At 43.7% G+C, this 15,789-nt stretch overlaps 1 protein-coding gene across 1 annotated transcript in view; it reads right to left on the bottom strand.

The window, feature by feature from the left end:
- Positions 1-4,018, bottom strand: part of FHL1 (four and a half LIM domains 1) — a 63,164-nt gene extending 59,146 nt beyond the window's left edge. The window contains exon 1 of the mRNA XM_038588406.1: positions 3,879-4,018. The gene's annotated coding sequence lies outside the window, so the exon portion shown is untranslated. The remainder of the gene's footprint in view (positions 1-3,878) is intronic.
- Positions 4,019-15,789: the final 11,771 nt, after the last annotated feature.

Below are 15,789 nucleotides of genomic sequence, written 5' to 3'. Positions count from 1 at the left end.
TGTTGTGGGGGCTGCCCCGGGTGACCTAGACTGTTGAAACAAAATCCTTGGCCTCTACCTGCTAGACAGCATGCCGCATCACAATTCATCCCAGCCAAAAATGTCTCCAAACATTGTTCAATGTCCCGGGGGGTGGGGGGGTGGGGTGGGAAACTGCCCCAATTGAAAACACTGATCTAGCACTATCCACAAACAGGGCAATGCACAAAAATCTCAGAAGGTAACTCAGCAGGAGGGTGAAGGTTTACTAGAGCCACTATTCAGTATCCTTTACTCTTCTGGGTTCCACCATCCATTATCCGTAATCCAAAGCTGACCACAGAAGAGTAATTTAGCTTGGCCTCATTTGCTGTCATAAGATGCTTTTAAGTCACAGGCAGGGACGCTGGCCTGGCTGCTCACTACCGCACGATGTGATATAAAATGCTGAACTTAAGTATCAGGAAGTCTCTTATGTCCTATGTACTTCACACGAAACCTATTCTTTTTTAAAAAGGCCATTAACCTTAAGACCCTTAAGATGACTTATAAATCATGTTTTGACCCAAAACAAAAAAGTATGTCTTAGTTGGGAAGGTGAGGCACTATTTATACAATGAATATTTCTCTGGCAAGAATTGACTACACTGTGTGCATGGTTGAAGCATGTTTGATGCATATAAAGTGCTATGCTGATACCCAAAAGACTCTGGACACCTCTTGACTATCCACAACACATTCACTGTCTGCATTTTGTTTTACTAACTGTCTCAGAAGGCGGGAACCATTTTTTATCCACTGTGTATCCCTGCACCTAGCACAGAGCCTCCAACACAGCCCGCAACTCAGTAAATGTTTGTTGAATAAGTGAATGGTCATATATTCTGCTTAATTAAGTACTCCATTGACAAAAAAAAAGAAAGAAAAAGAAAAAAAGAACCTGCCTTTGCTCTCGTCCAACAGGAGCTGAAAGAAAAGATCTTTTTAAGAGAAAATAATTATAGTCTACTCCCTTTTACCCCAAATCCAAACAACTGGAAAGTTCAATTAACCAAAAAAATTTTGTAGGCAAAAGTTGGGGAAAGCAGCCAAATAGATAAGGCCTAAAGTTCAAGCAAGCACAAACATTTGTTCAACTCCCAATGTTGCTGGCACCGGAGGGGGAGAAGGGGAGGGGTGTGGGGCAGAAGGGAACCAGGAGGTGGAGAGCAGGAAAACAGGGATCAGCCTCTGAAGGTTGGCTTCCATTCTTTCAACAAACTGTTATTTTTTTTTAAATGTCAAAGCTTTAGCGGTGAGGGTCAATTTCTTATGCAAAGGATCTATTTGCAAATTATTCTTCAAATGGCTATAAGCAAGATCTTTAAGAATACCTAGAAAGATATTTGATAATATTTTTGTGAATTTCTGAGGTTTCTTCATCTTTTCTCCCCCTCTCCAGTCCTTCAGGGCAAACAACGGTTCTCAAAAAGCTGAGTAAAGACATCCATTTACTCCTTTTGTCTGGAGAAACTGAAGTCTCCACCACCCATCAATAGGTTTCCTTCTGTAAAAGATTTTACCCTTCTCAGCGTTCTACTCATAAGAGAAAAAACAATCAGACTTAAATTGTATTTTTAAAATGCACTAGTTTTAGACTGTTGCCTGTATATAGAATGTGTTTCGCAGTAGTGTTAGAGGTGGTGCACATATAGTGCTTATTTAAACACATTTTTATCAATCTGAGACCAGAATCTCTATTTCCACTTAAAACATTTCCAGTTTTGTATTTCCAGTAAACAAATAATTATTTAACTGGTTCATTCATTTGGTAGATACTAAATTAGCTCCAATGAGCTGGCCATACAAGAGAAATTTTACCAATTTAAATCTTACACAAATTTTTTTGAAATTTTCACTCAAAAATCTAGACTTGGTTAAAAAAAAAACACAATGCTTTCCTTCTCCAAAAATCCTATGGGGAATGGAAGCATAGAATTTCAAAACCCATATATGGTTACAGATCCTATATAGTAGCCTTCCACTATATACTTATTCCGAGGCAGTTTGCACAAATCATGGGCTATCTGACCAATTTCCTGTTGCATAAAGATTATATTTGCTCTTAAAAATGTTAAATAACCATTTTTAAAGACTGAAGGTAAAGGCTAGATTGGAACCTTATGTAACCAAAATGGCAAAGCACATATAGCCTCACCACATTAAAAGCGTATGCCTTTTTAGTATGTATTCTTTTTAAGCAAATATGAGCATGAGTTTCCAAAGGCAAAGCTACCATCCCAGAAGCCCTTGCTTCTTCAGTGTAAAGAATGGGGAGGGTTCTGTTCCTGGAGAAGATAAGCTAGGGAGGGAAAGGCTTTGCAAAATTCCAAGAGACTCCAAGGGACTATTCTGCAAACGTTCACATTTCCAAGGAATAACATCAAATCTACATTAGAACTATCTTAATCAAGATAACGAAAAAAATTATTCCTACTGCTCTATAAGCTTGCCATTGATTTGATAACCCAGGAAGAATTACAGGCAATTACAAAATGATGGCTCCAATTAGGAAAACTGGATCTATTCCAAATTCAAATCAAAGGGGCCTCAGATAATCCCGATGGAATAATTTAAACAAATATAGAGGACTTCCAGCAAAGACATACGTTTATTCTATTTCTACCTCTTCTAGAAGCCAAGCAAAATGCTACCACGACTTATCTCATGCTCTTCAGGAAATTAAAAAAACAAACCTGGGGTCTCCCTTATAAACCTTGTTCTCTCTTCTTTTCCCAAGGGGTCTCCCTGGCACAGGGTCTTTATTGTAAAGGGCAAACCAAATAAACCTGAGAAACTCGCACGGTCCCCAGTGCAGAAAATAATATAGCACTGAACACGAACCACACAGTCTTTCCTTGCTCATTTGCAAACCTCTACCTAGTCCTAGACGGCTGAGAAGAGGCCACCAGGAATGGAAGAGAACGAGAAACTTCGAAAGCACAAACCTCCTTCCCAGAACCTAGAATGGACAGCACCTTGTAGGGATCTCACGCTTTTCGAGACGCAAAGGTCACACCCTGCAGTCTTGAAAATCCACCTTCTAAAGCTCAACCCACGTGACAGAACCTTCCTCTTGCTTCTCTAGCTTCCACGCTGGAGCTGAAATCCCCCACTCTCCCCACCCCCATTCGCCAACCCCACCCCCCGAGTCATCCCCTCAGTAGAAGCGCTGCGGACCCTCCCCGCCCCCCATACTCTCTACACCCCACCCTCAACTCCTCCAGCCGCCCCCCAGCATCTCCGTCGAGAAAACCCTAGCGAGCCGCTCACCTCCACAGCCCGTTCGTCCTCACCCCCGTCCTCTGCGTTGTGCCAAGCCCTGAAGGTCCCCCCTCGCTCCCTCCCCAACCCCGCCACCCGGGGGAGCACGCCCAGGCCCCCCCCCCGCCTCGCCTTCCTCCGAGCCCCCCACCCCCGGCATCCAGGCTGAGAACATGCCCCCACCTTGTCCCGCCCCCACGGCCCGCCTACCTCCGTAGGAAAACCAGGGGCCGCTTCCCCAACCCACCCCGGGCCCCCGCTCCTCATCGTTCAGCGGAGAAAGCACCGGGAGCCCCCCTGGCACGCCCGCTCCCCCGCCCCCACGCCACTCCCTCCCCAGTCGCTCTCCATCCCCACGCCCGCCACTCCGGTGGCGCCGGCCCAGGGCTGCCGAGGCATGCACCCGAGGGGACCCCGCGGTCCCCCACCCCCGCCGGGAGGCCGAGGCCCCAGGCCGCAGGTACCCGCCGCGGCAGGCGAGGCGGCCGAGGCGGCGGCGGCGGCAGGGCAAGAGGGCGGCCGCTCTCCCGTGCAGCCGGCCGGCGGGCAGGAGGCACACACGCACGCACGCACACGCGGAGAGAAAGCGGGCTTACTGCCTGGCGATGCTCGCCCGCGCAGCTGTTTCGGCTCGGCCGCTGCCTGCACCGAGGCCGAGGCGCTGCAGCGGCGTCGGCAGCGGTGGCGGCGGCGGCGGCTGCGGACTGAGCCCCCTGGGCCGGGCGCTGGATGTAGGGCGCGGGAGGGGCGCGAGGGGAGGGGCGCACGGGGGAGGCGGGGAGGGGGCGGGCGCGCGCGCGGGGGCGGGGCGCGGCGCGCGCCAGCCCGGGCTCTGCCCGCGGGAGTTGCGGGGCGCGGCGCGCGCGGGAGTCGGCCCGGCGCGGGGCGGGGGTGCCACGCACCCCGCGCGGCCACGTGTCCCGCTTCCGGAGCGGCTGGGGTGCAGGCGCTGCGCGAGCGCGCGGGGGAAGGTGGCTGTGGGGAGGCGGAGGCGAGCGCTCCCCTCAACCCCGTGAAGGGCGGCTCAGGCCTGGAGCCCGAAGGGAGGGCGAGCCGGGGGCGCCCGGGGCCCTCCTACCCCCGCCCTCGCGCTGCAGCCCTCAAGGCCCGCGGGGAGTCACGAGTCACTGCAGGCAGCCGGGGCCAGGGCCAGGGAGGTGGGAGCAACAAAGAGTCTAGCCCTCATCAAGGGCCTCGGCTAACCCGCGCACTCCCTGCAGAGCGGTCGGGGTCCACGGTGCGCCCGGTTTGGGCCCCGGACTGCGGAACACCCTGACCGCTGTCGGAGCACCCACCGGCGACCCTTCCGCTTAGTGACTAGCTGGTGGGAGCGAAAGGAGCTCCATCTGTAAGCCTGATGCCACCATCCAGAGGGCTTTACGTGACTCAGAAAAGCACTGATGGCAAAGCGGCACGTGGCTACTCATTTCATTCACCCAACATTTGGTTTACTGAGCCCTCACCACGTGCCAAGCACTGTGCCAGATGCTGAGGCTACAGCGCAGAGTCATGAGGAACACCATCCACCCTGCTCTGGGAGCTGGCAATCTAGTGGGGGAGACATGATAGAGAAGTGAGAAAATAATCAAATTTGGGATAAGGCCTGTGCAGGAAAAGAAGAGTTTGCAGATTGTGTGGTTAGGAAAAGAGGAGGTGACGTTTAAGGCGAACCGTGACAGTTAGGACAGAAGCAACCATAGAAAGATCCAAGGAAAAGCCTTCCTGAAAGAGGGAGCAGGTGTATGAAGGCCAGAAGGAAGATGCAAATCTTGATGCCTTGGGATTAAGAGATGTTGATTGTGATTGGCACTAGCAGAGCCCGGGAGAGAAGCATAATATAAAGCTGGAAAGGACAGATTGGCAAGGACCAGATCTCGTACTGTGTCCTAGGCGATGGGCAGACAGTTTTATTCCAAAAACAATGGGAGACCTTTAAATGAACAAATAGATGAATGAATGGCTTTATCCCAGGGCATGACATAATTTCATTTATATTTCTTTTACATTTCTTTTTCTTTGGAATAATTATAAATTCACATATATTTCTAAGAACTAATACAGAGAAATGCTATGTACAGCTTACCCCACTGCAGAACTACAGTACGAGATCACAACCACAACATTGACATTAGTACAATCTACTAATCTTACTCAGATTTCCCTGGTTGTACTCTGACTCGTGGGTGTGTGCTTTAATTCTATACAATTTTATCACAGGTGTAAGCTCATGTATTCACCACCACAATCAAAATACAAAATAGTTCCATCATTACAAGGATGGGTCCTGTTGCTCCTTTATAGCCATACCCACTGCCCTAGTCCTCCCCCCACCCAGGTCCTTCCCTACTGGCAACCATTACTCTGCCCTCCATTTCTATAATTTTGTTATTTCTTGAATGTTATGTAAATGAATCATACAGTACGTAACCTTTGGGGATTGGCTTTTTTCCCCCCTCAGCTTAATTCTCTTGAGCTTCATCCACATTGTTGCGTGTATCCATCACTCTTTCTTTTTTACTGCTGAGTAATATTCTGGATCTGATTTATGTATATATATTTTATTTATTTATTTATTCTTATATAAATTTATTTTTTATTGGTGTTCAATTTGACAACATATAGAATAACACCCAGTGCTCATCCCATCAAGTGCCCCCCTCAGTGCCCGTCACCCAGTCACCCCCGCCCCCCGCCCACCTCCCTTTCTACCACCCCTTGTTCGTTTCCCAGAGTTAGGAGTCTCTCATGTTCTGTCTCCCTTTCTGATATTTCCCACTCATTTTTTCTCCTTTCCCCTTTACTCCCTTTCACTATTTTGTATATTCCCCAAATGAATGAAACCATATAATGTTTGTCCTTCTCCGATTGACTTATTTCACTCAGCATAATACCCTCCAGTTCCATCCACGTCGAAGCAAATGGTGGGTATTTGTCATTTCTAATGGCTGAGTAATATTCCATTGTGATTTATATTTTTAAAAGATCGCCTTGATTTTGGACTCGATGGAACAGATTTGTAGAGGAAATTGGAATTCAAGTAGAGACAGCATGGTGGGGACAATTGTTTTGAGACCTTTCACCATAAAGGGGAACAGAAGAAGTAGAGTAAAACAGGAAGGACAAGTTGGGAGGAGAGAATGTCTCTCTTTTGAATTTGAAGAGGTGAGTGCATGTTTGGGAATAAGCAGGAGGGAGGCACTGCTGATAAGAGAAGTGCTCCCCAAAGTCCCTGCCAGGACAACATGAAATGAGAGCTGGACACCAGGCAGAGGATGGGCCCTCGACCTGCTCAATTGCGGTCTCCACTGTAAGACCATGGAGGTACGTGCTGATGGGGGGCCGAGTAGGAGCAGCTGCCTGTACCTATAGATCAAGCAAATCCAGTCTAACGACTTCTGTTTTCTCCCATGGTGCACGAACTGGATGCTGGCCTCCCTTAGGAGAGACCATAAGCCCTTGCAAAGTTTCCTTCTGTCTTCCTGTCACCAGTGGCTTGGGCCTTCACTTTTCCCATTCCAAGCCCTCTGAAGCACTAAAGTTTGGTCTTTCTGGATGGCAGAAGAGGCTCCAGCTTCACACTTGCTGGGAAAAGAAGAAGCTGATCTGCCCCACTCTGATCCCCAGAAGGCTCTGAATAATCAGGCAGTTCCCAGAATGGAATACTGGCTGGGCATCCAGCCCAAAAGTAGCCAAGAGACACCCAAAGATGGAGGGCTCTGAATGGAGGGCCCTCTCCCGAGAACATCCTGGCCAGCCTTTGGCACTCAATTGGTGTTATTTATGGTTCATTTTTCACCATATCTCTTTGTTCATCCCTTCCCTTTCTCTATCTTTCCTTCTTTCCTTCCCCTTACTTCCTGCCCCCAACCTTCTTTCCCACCTCTCCCCATGTCCTTCTCCTCTTCCTTCCTTCCACAGATACTCATGATGTGCTCCTTGTAGGCACAAGGCACATATTTCCCACATTGCTCCGGCTGGGTCCTGTCTGCCTCTTAACACTTCATCTCCTTGGATTTGAACTCAGCTTTCATGGGTCATAGAAACACATTGTTCCACTTAAAATATGTAGGAGACTGTTGCAGAATAAGCAAAATGAATAAAAGGAGAAAGGTTGCCCAAACTGAACTTGTGTGCTACATTCTGGTAATGTTTTGCAGCATTAAGAAGCAAAAATAAATTATACAGACTAAAATCAGATGGTATGATCTCAGATCTGATCTTTTAAATTTTTGTTTTAGTAAAGAAACAGGCCAGAGGAGAAGGGTCTTAGATTTCAACAGAATTTAAAACACCTTTGGAAGGAAATATGAAGCATTTATAAGCATACGAAATAATCAAGTCCTTTGCCTTCTCTTCAGAAAAGTGCCACTATGACTCATGATTCTAAGTCCTCAAGTGGGTATTACTATACCAGTGTATTATTCTACCAGACAGTTTATTTTTTAAAGATTTTATATATTTATTCATAAGAGACAGAGAGAGAGGGGGGCAGAGACACAGGCAGAGGAAGAAGCAGGTTTCCCCCAAGGAGCCAGATGTGGGACTTGATCCTGGGACTCCGGGATCACGCCCTGAGCCAAAGGCAGACATGCTCAACTGCTGCGCCACCAACAGGTCCCTCTACCAGACAGTTTATATGCGTCCTTTTATTTGGTCCTCATTTTATTTGCTCTTCACATTAGATACTCATCCCCACTCTATACAGATGAGAAGACTGACGCTCACAGAGGTTCAGCAACTTTGGGGTGAGGATTTTAAACCAAGCAGCATGGCTCCAGACCCCAGAGTTGAAAGCAGTATACTATATTTCCAAAACCATGAAGCAGGAGAGAGTTCATCGCTTTTACTATGGTCATCCAAAGTGGCTGATTCTTTCCGGTCAGTGATTCTTTTTTCCAAAGTAATGGCGAGTCCTGCATCTCAATGACTTTTCCCTATCAATGAAATCCATGAGATTGAAGTGTCTTGTTCCACCAGGGCCTCAAGCCTACAGATGATCGCTCCATTTCATGATCATCACACATGGTGGCCATGATGGAACCTGGCTCACCTCCCAGTGAGCACATCTGCCTCTCTGGTCAGCCTTACCTCCTACTTCTTCCCCCTCAGACTCAGTGGGCCAGCAGCCTGGGGTCTAGGAGGAGCTTGAAATACATCCTGGGCCCTCCTCTCTAGAAAATTTTGTTTCTGCAGTTCCTTTGCTGACACCATTTCAGCAACTTCTAGACATCTCCCCCTACCTGCCCACACTCTGGCCTGTTTCTCACATTCCTTGTCTTCATTGATGGTGTGCCACCCACCCAGGTATCCCCACACTGGACTATTTTATTTTATTTTATTTTATTTTTAAATTTTGTATTTATTTATGATAGTCACACACAGAGACAGAGAGAGAAGCAGAGACACAGGCAGAGGGAGAAGCAGGCTCCATGCACCGGGAACCCGATGTGGGATTCGATCCCGGGTCTCCGGGATCGCGCCCTGGGCCAAAGGCAGGCGCCAAACCGCTGCGCCACCCAGGGATCCCCACACTGGACTATTTTAAAGCAAATGCAACGCATCATATTCCATCCAGAGATAATTGTCTCTGCCTCTCTCTCTCTCTGTGTCTTTAATGGATAAAAAATCTTTTATTTTTAAAAGATTTTATTTATTTATTCATAAGAGACACAGACAGATAGGCAGAGGGAGAAGCAGGCTCCATGCAGGGAGCCCGACGTGGGACTTGATCCCGGGTCTCCAGGATCATGCCCTGGGCTGAAGGCAGTGCTAAACCACTAAGCCACCGGGGCTGCCCTAAAGAGTTCATTTTAAGCATTCTCTGCTCCCAAAGTGAGGCTGGAACTTACAACCCTGAGATCAAGAATTGCATTCTCCGCTGACTGAGCCAGCCAGTCATCCCCAACTTTCTTCTTTTTTTTTTTTTAACAGAAGTGCAATATCATTATCACACCCCAGAGCAATTAACTAAAATTCCTTAATATCAGCAAATACCCAGTCAAGATTCAGAATTCCCCAAATGTCTCCCAAATGTTTTTTACAGTTTATTTATTCCAACCAGGACATTCTTAAAGCCTCATTTATTATATTTGGTTGATGTCTCTAGTCAATGCCTCTTAGATGAATGGATGTATGGACAAATAAATGAATGAATGAATGATCCCTACTTTCTCTCACTAACACATCTTCACTTGGTCCAAATTCTACCCTTTTTACAAAGACCCATCTAGCTGATGCCAGAATCTGCTCGAGCTCCCCTCTGATACCTCAGCTAAACACAATCTCTCCCTTGTCTCATAACATTTTTCAAAATAGCTATTACTGTTATTACATTTAGTCTTATATTAAAGATTTTTTGAAGACAGCTTATTTCTCCTGTAATGTTTTTAGCTCCATGAAGTCAGTAATATACCTTCATCATCATTGTTGTATATCTAGTGGCACCAAGCACAGCGCCTTGCTCATATTAAACAACCAAATAAATTATTTCTAAACTGAATGAAGTTTAATTAAGACCAACATTCACAGAATCCTTTGTCTCCCTCAGGTACAGTGAAAGGACCAAATGCTTTGGAATCTTGCAGACATGCATTCGAGCTTGGCCATCTGATGGTTGTGTGGCCCAGGGCAAATTACATACTCAGGTGTCTTCAAAGTATTTTGCTGGTAGCTATACCAAGAAGGAAAAAAAAAAACTTAAAAAAAAACCCGAAACAAAAAACAAAAACCGCTTTTGCTCTCACGCTCCCTAAGATATCTAAAATTTTTCATCCTTGTAGTTACAAAGGAGGTTATTTTTAGTATATAGTAAATATTGATATTCTAAAATAAAATGGTTACATCACTTTTTTTGAGTCTGTCCAATTGAATCTGAATACAATGTCCACTTCATACACACCATTAGCTATTTTAAAAATACATGATTAAGATCTTTAACAGTTGGAAATTGTACCTCATTCCCTTTTTCCCCTTTCCACTTCTCACACATAATGTTGTCCTAATGTAATATATTTTATGCTTATAAGTCTATTTTTGATCACTCTGTACTTCTCTGTGACAAAAATATGAACATAAATTAAAATCTCTACCACTACCATCACTCCACCCCCTTCTCCTGCCTCTGGCAACCACCAATCAATTCTCTGTATATATGGGTTTGGGGTGTTTTTTGTTTGTTTAGATTTGGCATATAAGAGAGATCATACAGTGTCTTTCTCTTATTTCACTTAGCATAATGCCCATGGGGTCCATGTATGTTGTCTCAAATGGCAAGATTTCATCCTTTTTTATGACTGAGTAATATTTCATTTTATTCCATATATTCCGTTTGATACCAGAATTTCTTTATCCATTCCTCTGTTGATGGACACTTAGGTTGTTTCCAAACATTGACTATTGTAAATAATGTCACAATTAACATGAGGGTGCAGATATCTTTTCAAGTTAGTGTTTTCAATTTAACACCCAGAAGCGGAATTACTGAATCATATGGTAGTTCTATTTTTAATTTTTTTATTTATTCACTTGAGAGGGAGACTCCCCGCTGAGTAGAGAGCCTGACTTGGGGCTCAGAGTAATGACCTGAGATCATGACCCAAGCCAAAGGCAGACTTTTAACCTACTGAGCCACCCAGGCGCCCCTATTTTTAATTTTTTTTTTGAGGAATCTCCATACTATTTTTATAATGGCTGCACAAATTTTCATTCCACCAATAGAGCCAGGACAGTTCAAATTAACTTTTAAAATTTCTTATCACCATAAAGCTCTATGTGTTAAAAAAAAAAAAGTTTTCTGGGTAGAGTTAGTCTTAGTACACAATTGACAAAAGAACAAATATTTTATAAAGTTTGAAAAATAATCTAAATATACAATGCAAAGAATGTTTTAAAATGTATCTCTAGGGATCCCTGGGTGGCGCAGTGGTTTGGCACCTGCCTTTGGCCCAGGGCGCGATCCTGGAGATCCAGGATCGAATCCCACATCAGGCTCCCGGTGCATGGAGCCTGCTTCTCCCTCTGCCTGTGTCTTTGCCTCTCTCTCTCTCTCTGTGACTATCATAAATAAATAAAAATTAAAAAAAAAATAAAAATGTATCTCTAGAGATAGATGAGATGTTTTTCAATTAGTTTGTGCGTCTGTGGATAAATATGACCTATTACTAGAACGAGACAGAATTCAGTATTGATTTTATTTTGATCCATTTTTTTCACTCTTTAAAAACAGAAATGCTAAGAAGTTTTGTTCACAGAAATAGGTAAAATGTAATGAAATGTTTTTCTCATGGCATAGTCACACAGTTATTTGTATTTCTTCTGAGTTATGTACCAAAAATCCCATTGCGATCTATCATCAAAAATTAATTTTAATGATTTATTAGCTGACAATTCCATTAGCACCTTCAGCAGTTTTGTTGAAAGCAAAGAATTAGAAACCACCTGTGGGGATCCCTGGGTGGCGCAGTGGTTTGGCGCCTGCCTTTGGCCCAGGGCGTGATCCTGGAGACCCAGGATCGAATCCCACGTCGGCCTCCCGGTGCATGGAACCTGCTTCTCCCTCTGCCTATGTCTCTGCCTCTCTCTCTCTCTGTGACTATCATAAATAAATAAATAAAATTTTAAAAAAAACCACCTATGTTGCAAAAGGGCTTGTTAGGCAGTGATTAGGGTCATTAATTCTTCCACAGCAACACCCTGATTTTGGCTGTACCCTTTGGTTGGTACTGGGAGGTTTCTGCCCCCCAACCACCCATCCCATAGGCTATGCACCAAAGTCAGATTAGCAACAGGGATGGGGGGGGGGCGGGATTGTTTTTCTTTTGTAAAATGGGAGAAAAGCTTTGAGCCAGAAGAGGTGAGAAAGAGAATCCACCTGGCAGAGACTCCATGTTCTCAGGAGATCAATTTTAGTCCAGAAATTGATTTCTTTACAATGGAATGTGCCCAGGGACTCCTGGGCAATTCTTCACGTATACCCATTGATATTCGTGACCTAGTTTAACTTAATTTACCTCATCCCAGTTTCCACAGCTGTAATTTGGGACTGGCGTTACCTGACTCACAGGATTAATATGAGGAAGATATTAAATTACACATTGCGTGTAAAGCACCTAGCACAAGGTCAGACGTGGAGTAGATAGATCCTCAGCAAATATTAGTTTCCTCCCCCACCTTTCCACCTCGACATGCCCGTTTTTACACAAGCACCCTTGATAATCATTTTTTTTTACAGTCTAAAAAGTGTATTTTAAAAATGTCATGTGGCCAAGATGACACATGAAATCAATAAAAGTGGGCTGAAAATCCAATTCAGGACATTACCTTGTGAATTATTTTTAACTTTCAGACATTTTTATTTATTTATTTTTAAGTTTTTTTTAAGATTTTATTTATTTATTCATGAGCAACACACACACACACACAGAGAGAGAGAGAGAGAGAGAGAGAGGCAGAGACACAGGCAGAGGGAGAAGCAGGCTCCATGCAGGGAGCCCGACGTGGGAAAAAAACAAAAGAATAAGAACATTCATGCTTCCATTACTCAGAATTAACAGCAGATAACGGTTTATATTTACTTTAAGTCTCTCTTTTGAGAAACAAAGGAATTAAATATTATAGATAAATATTTAATATTGGCCATTGACGTCAGTCCTAGCCCCTTCTCTCTCCTGCGTCAACCACTATTATGAGTTACTTTTGTTTTATGATTTTATGTTTAATGTACATTAGTGGTACCATTAGTATATATCTTACTGCGACTTGTATTTGTTTATCTATTTGACTCAATATCATGGCTTTATATAGTCCTCTCCTTCCCGCCACCATCATGTTTAGAAGTCATACATACTATTTATATCACTTAGTCCCATGTAAGGGGTCTCTCTGTCCTTCTCCCAATGTCTCCCATGCCCACCCCCAACTTGGATGTTTTTGTGGTTTGTGACTTTAGTTCCAGTTTTTTGTTCTGTTTTTGTACCACATGTTGATTTGATACATTTACATATTGCAACATGATTGCCATGGGAGCCTGGCTAACACCTGTTTGTTTTTAAATTGAGATGTACTTCACTCACCATAAAATTCATCCTTGAGTGTTTAACTCATTTTCAGCATATTTACGGAGTTGTGCAACCGTCACCACTGTCTAATTTCAGGACATTTATCATCCAAAAAGAAACCCCACTGGTGGTCAGTCTCTCCATTTCCCGCCTCCTTCCCAGCTCCAGCAACCACTAACCTACTTCCTTTCCCCATGCATTTGCCTATTCCAGATGTTTCATAGAAATTAGATTATATAATATTTTCAAGGTTCATCCTTTATATTGCAGAACAACAGGCCATCCTATGGATATTTTGTTTGTCCATTCCATTTTGTTTATCCATTCATCAATTGAAGGGCATTTGAGTTGTTTCTACTTTTTGGCCATTATGCATAATGCTGCTATAAATATTTGTATACAAGCTGTTGTATGGACATGTCTCAGCTCTCTTGGATATGTGGAGATTAATAAGGGAAACCTTCTTTAGAACGGAGTCATTTGTCATTGTCAGGTGTAGGTCCAACAGAAAGAGAGGAACCTTGCATAAGGGTACTAAGTTACTACCCTAGCAGGAGAAAAGGAGGCTTCCTTCTCACCCCGGAAACAGCCCAGCCAATGAGAAGTCACAATACTAGGAATTCCAAGTTTCCTCCAATGGACTTTTTGTTTACAACAGCCCCCCTCTCTTCTATAAAAGAGCCTCCTTCTACTTTGTTCTCTGGGCTTGCCTGTGGTTTCGTCATAACTTGCTCCTCTGGGATTGCAACTCTGTGCTATTCCTGAAGAAACCCATGTTTGCTGGTAAAATAACTGGCAGTTTTATTTTTAAGGTTAACAAATACATATCTAGGAGGGGAGTTGCTGGGTCAAATGGTAACTATATCTTTAAGCTTTGGGGAATCTGCCAAACTGTTTCCCAAAGCAGCTGCCCTAAAATTTTACATTCCTGACAGAAATGTATAAGGGTTCGAATTTCTCCATATCCTCATCAACACGTGTCTGTCTTTTTTAGTAGAGCCATGCTGGTGTGTGTGAAGTGGTATTTCATTGTAGATTTTGCATTTTCCCCCTGGTGACTAATGATGTTTGTCAATTTCTGCAAAAAAGCAAGCTGGAATTTTGACATGGATTGCACTGAGCTTGTAGATCAATTTGGGGAATATTGTCATCTTCACAAATTAAGTCTTCTAACGCATGAACATAGGATGTCTTTCAATTTCTTTAGGCCTTCTTTAAACAATGTTTTATAGTTTTCAGAGTATAGGTTTTATGCTTTTTTTGGTTAAATTTATTCCTGAGTGTTTTTTTGATGCTGTTATAAATGGAATTGTTTTCTTAATTTCACCAGTGGATTGTTCACTGTTAGTGTGTAGAATTACATTTGATTTTTACATATTGATCATGTACCCCCAGCTTTGTTGGCCTCATTTATTAGTTCTGGTAAGCTAATTTGTGGGTTCTGTAGGATCTTTCATACACAAAATCATCTGCAAGTAGAGTTAGTTTTCTTTCTTTCTTTCCAGTCTGGATGCCTTTGATTTCTTTTTCTTGCCTGATACACTGGCTAGAACCTCCAGAACAATGGAGAGTCAGAGTGGTAAGAATAGACATCCTTGTCCTATATCTAAGCTTAGAGGGAAAGATTCCAGGTTTTCACCATTCAGTGTAATGTTAGCTGTAGATTTGTGTTGAGGATGGTCCTCTCTGTTACTAGTTTGTTGAGTGTTTTTACATTTTTTTAAAAATTTTTATTTGTTTATGATAGTCACAGAGAGAGAGAGAGAGAGAGAGAGAGAGAGAGAGAGAGAGAGAGAGGCAGAGACATAGGCAGAAGGAGAAGCAGGTTCCATTCACCAGGATCCTGACGTGGGACTCGATCCCGGGTCTCCAGGATCGCGCCCTGGGCCAAAGGCAGGCGCTAAACCGCTGCGCCACCCAGGGATCCCAGTTTGTTGAGTGTTTTTATCATGCAGAGATGTTGAATTTTGTCAAATACTTTTTTGAGTGTATTAAGGTGATCATGTGTCCTTTATTCTTTTGATACAGATACTCTACATCAGTCCTACTGATATATTGTAGTATATTGTTTTTCTGATGTTAAATTATCCTTGCATTCCTGGAATAAATCCCACTCGGTCAGATGTCTAATATTTCTTATATGTTTATATGTTGCCAGATTCAGTTTGCTAGTATTATGTTGAGGATTTTTCCTTCTACATTCCTAAGAGCTATTGATTATAGGTTTCTTGCAGTGTCTTTGTTTGGCTTTGATACCAGTTATCAGGGTACTGGCTTGATTGAGTTAGGGAGAATTTCCTCATCTTCTGTTTTTTGGAAGAGTTTGTGAAGAATTGATATTAATTCCTTAAATGTTGAAATCCACCATTGAAGTCATCTGGTCCTGGACTTTTCTTTGTGTGGAATTTAAAAATTACTAATCTCTTATTATAGCTCTATTCAGATATTCTAT

This window comes from Canis lupus, chromosome X (genome assembly GCF_011100685.1).
Source record: "Canis lupus familiaris isolate Mischka breed German Shepherd chromosome X, alternate assembly UU_Cfam_GSD_1.0, whole genome shotgun sequence".
NCBI classification, from domain to species: Eukaryota; Metazoa; Chordata; class Mammalia; order Carnivora; family Canidae; genus Canis; species Canis lupus.
The sequence above is the reverse complement of the archived record's forward strand: the minus strand, read 5'-3'. Positions and strand labels throughout refer to the sequence as shown.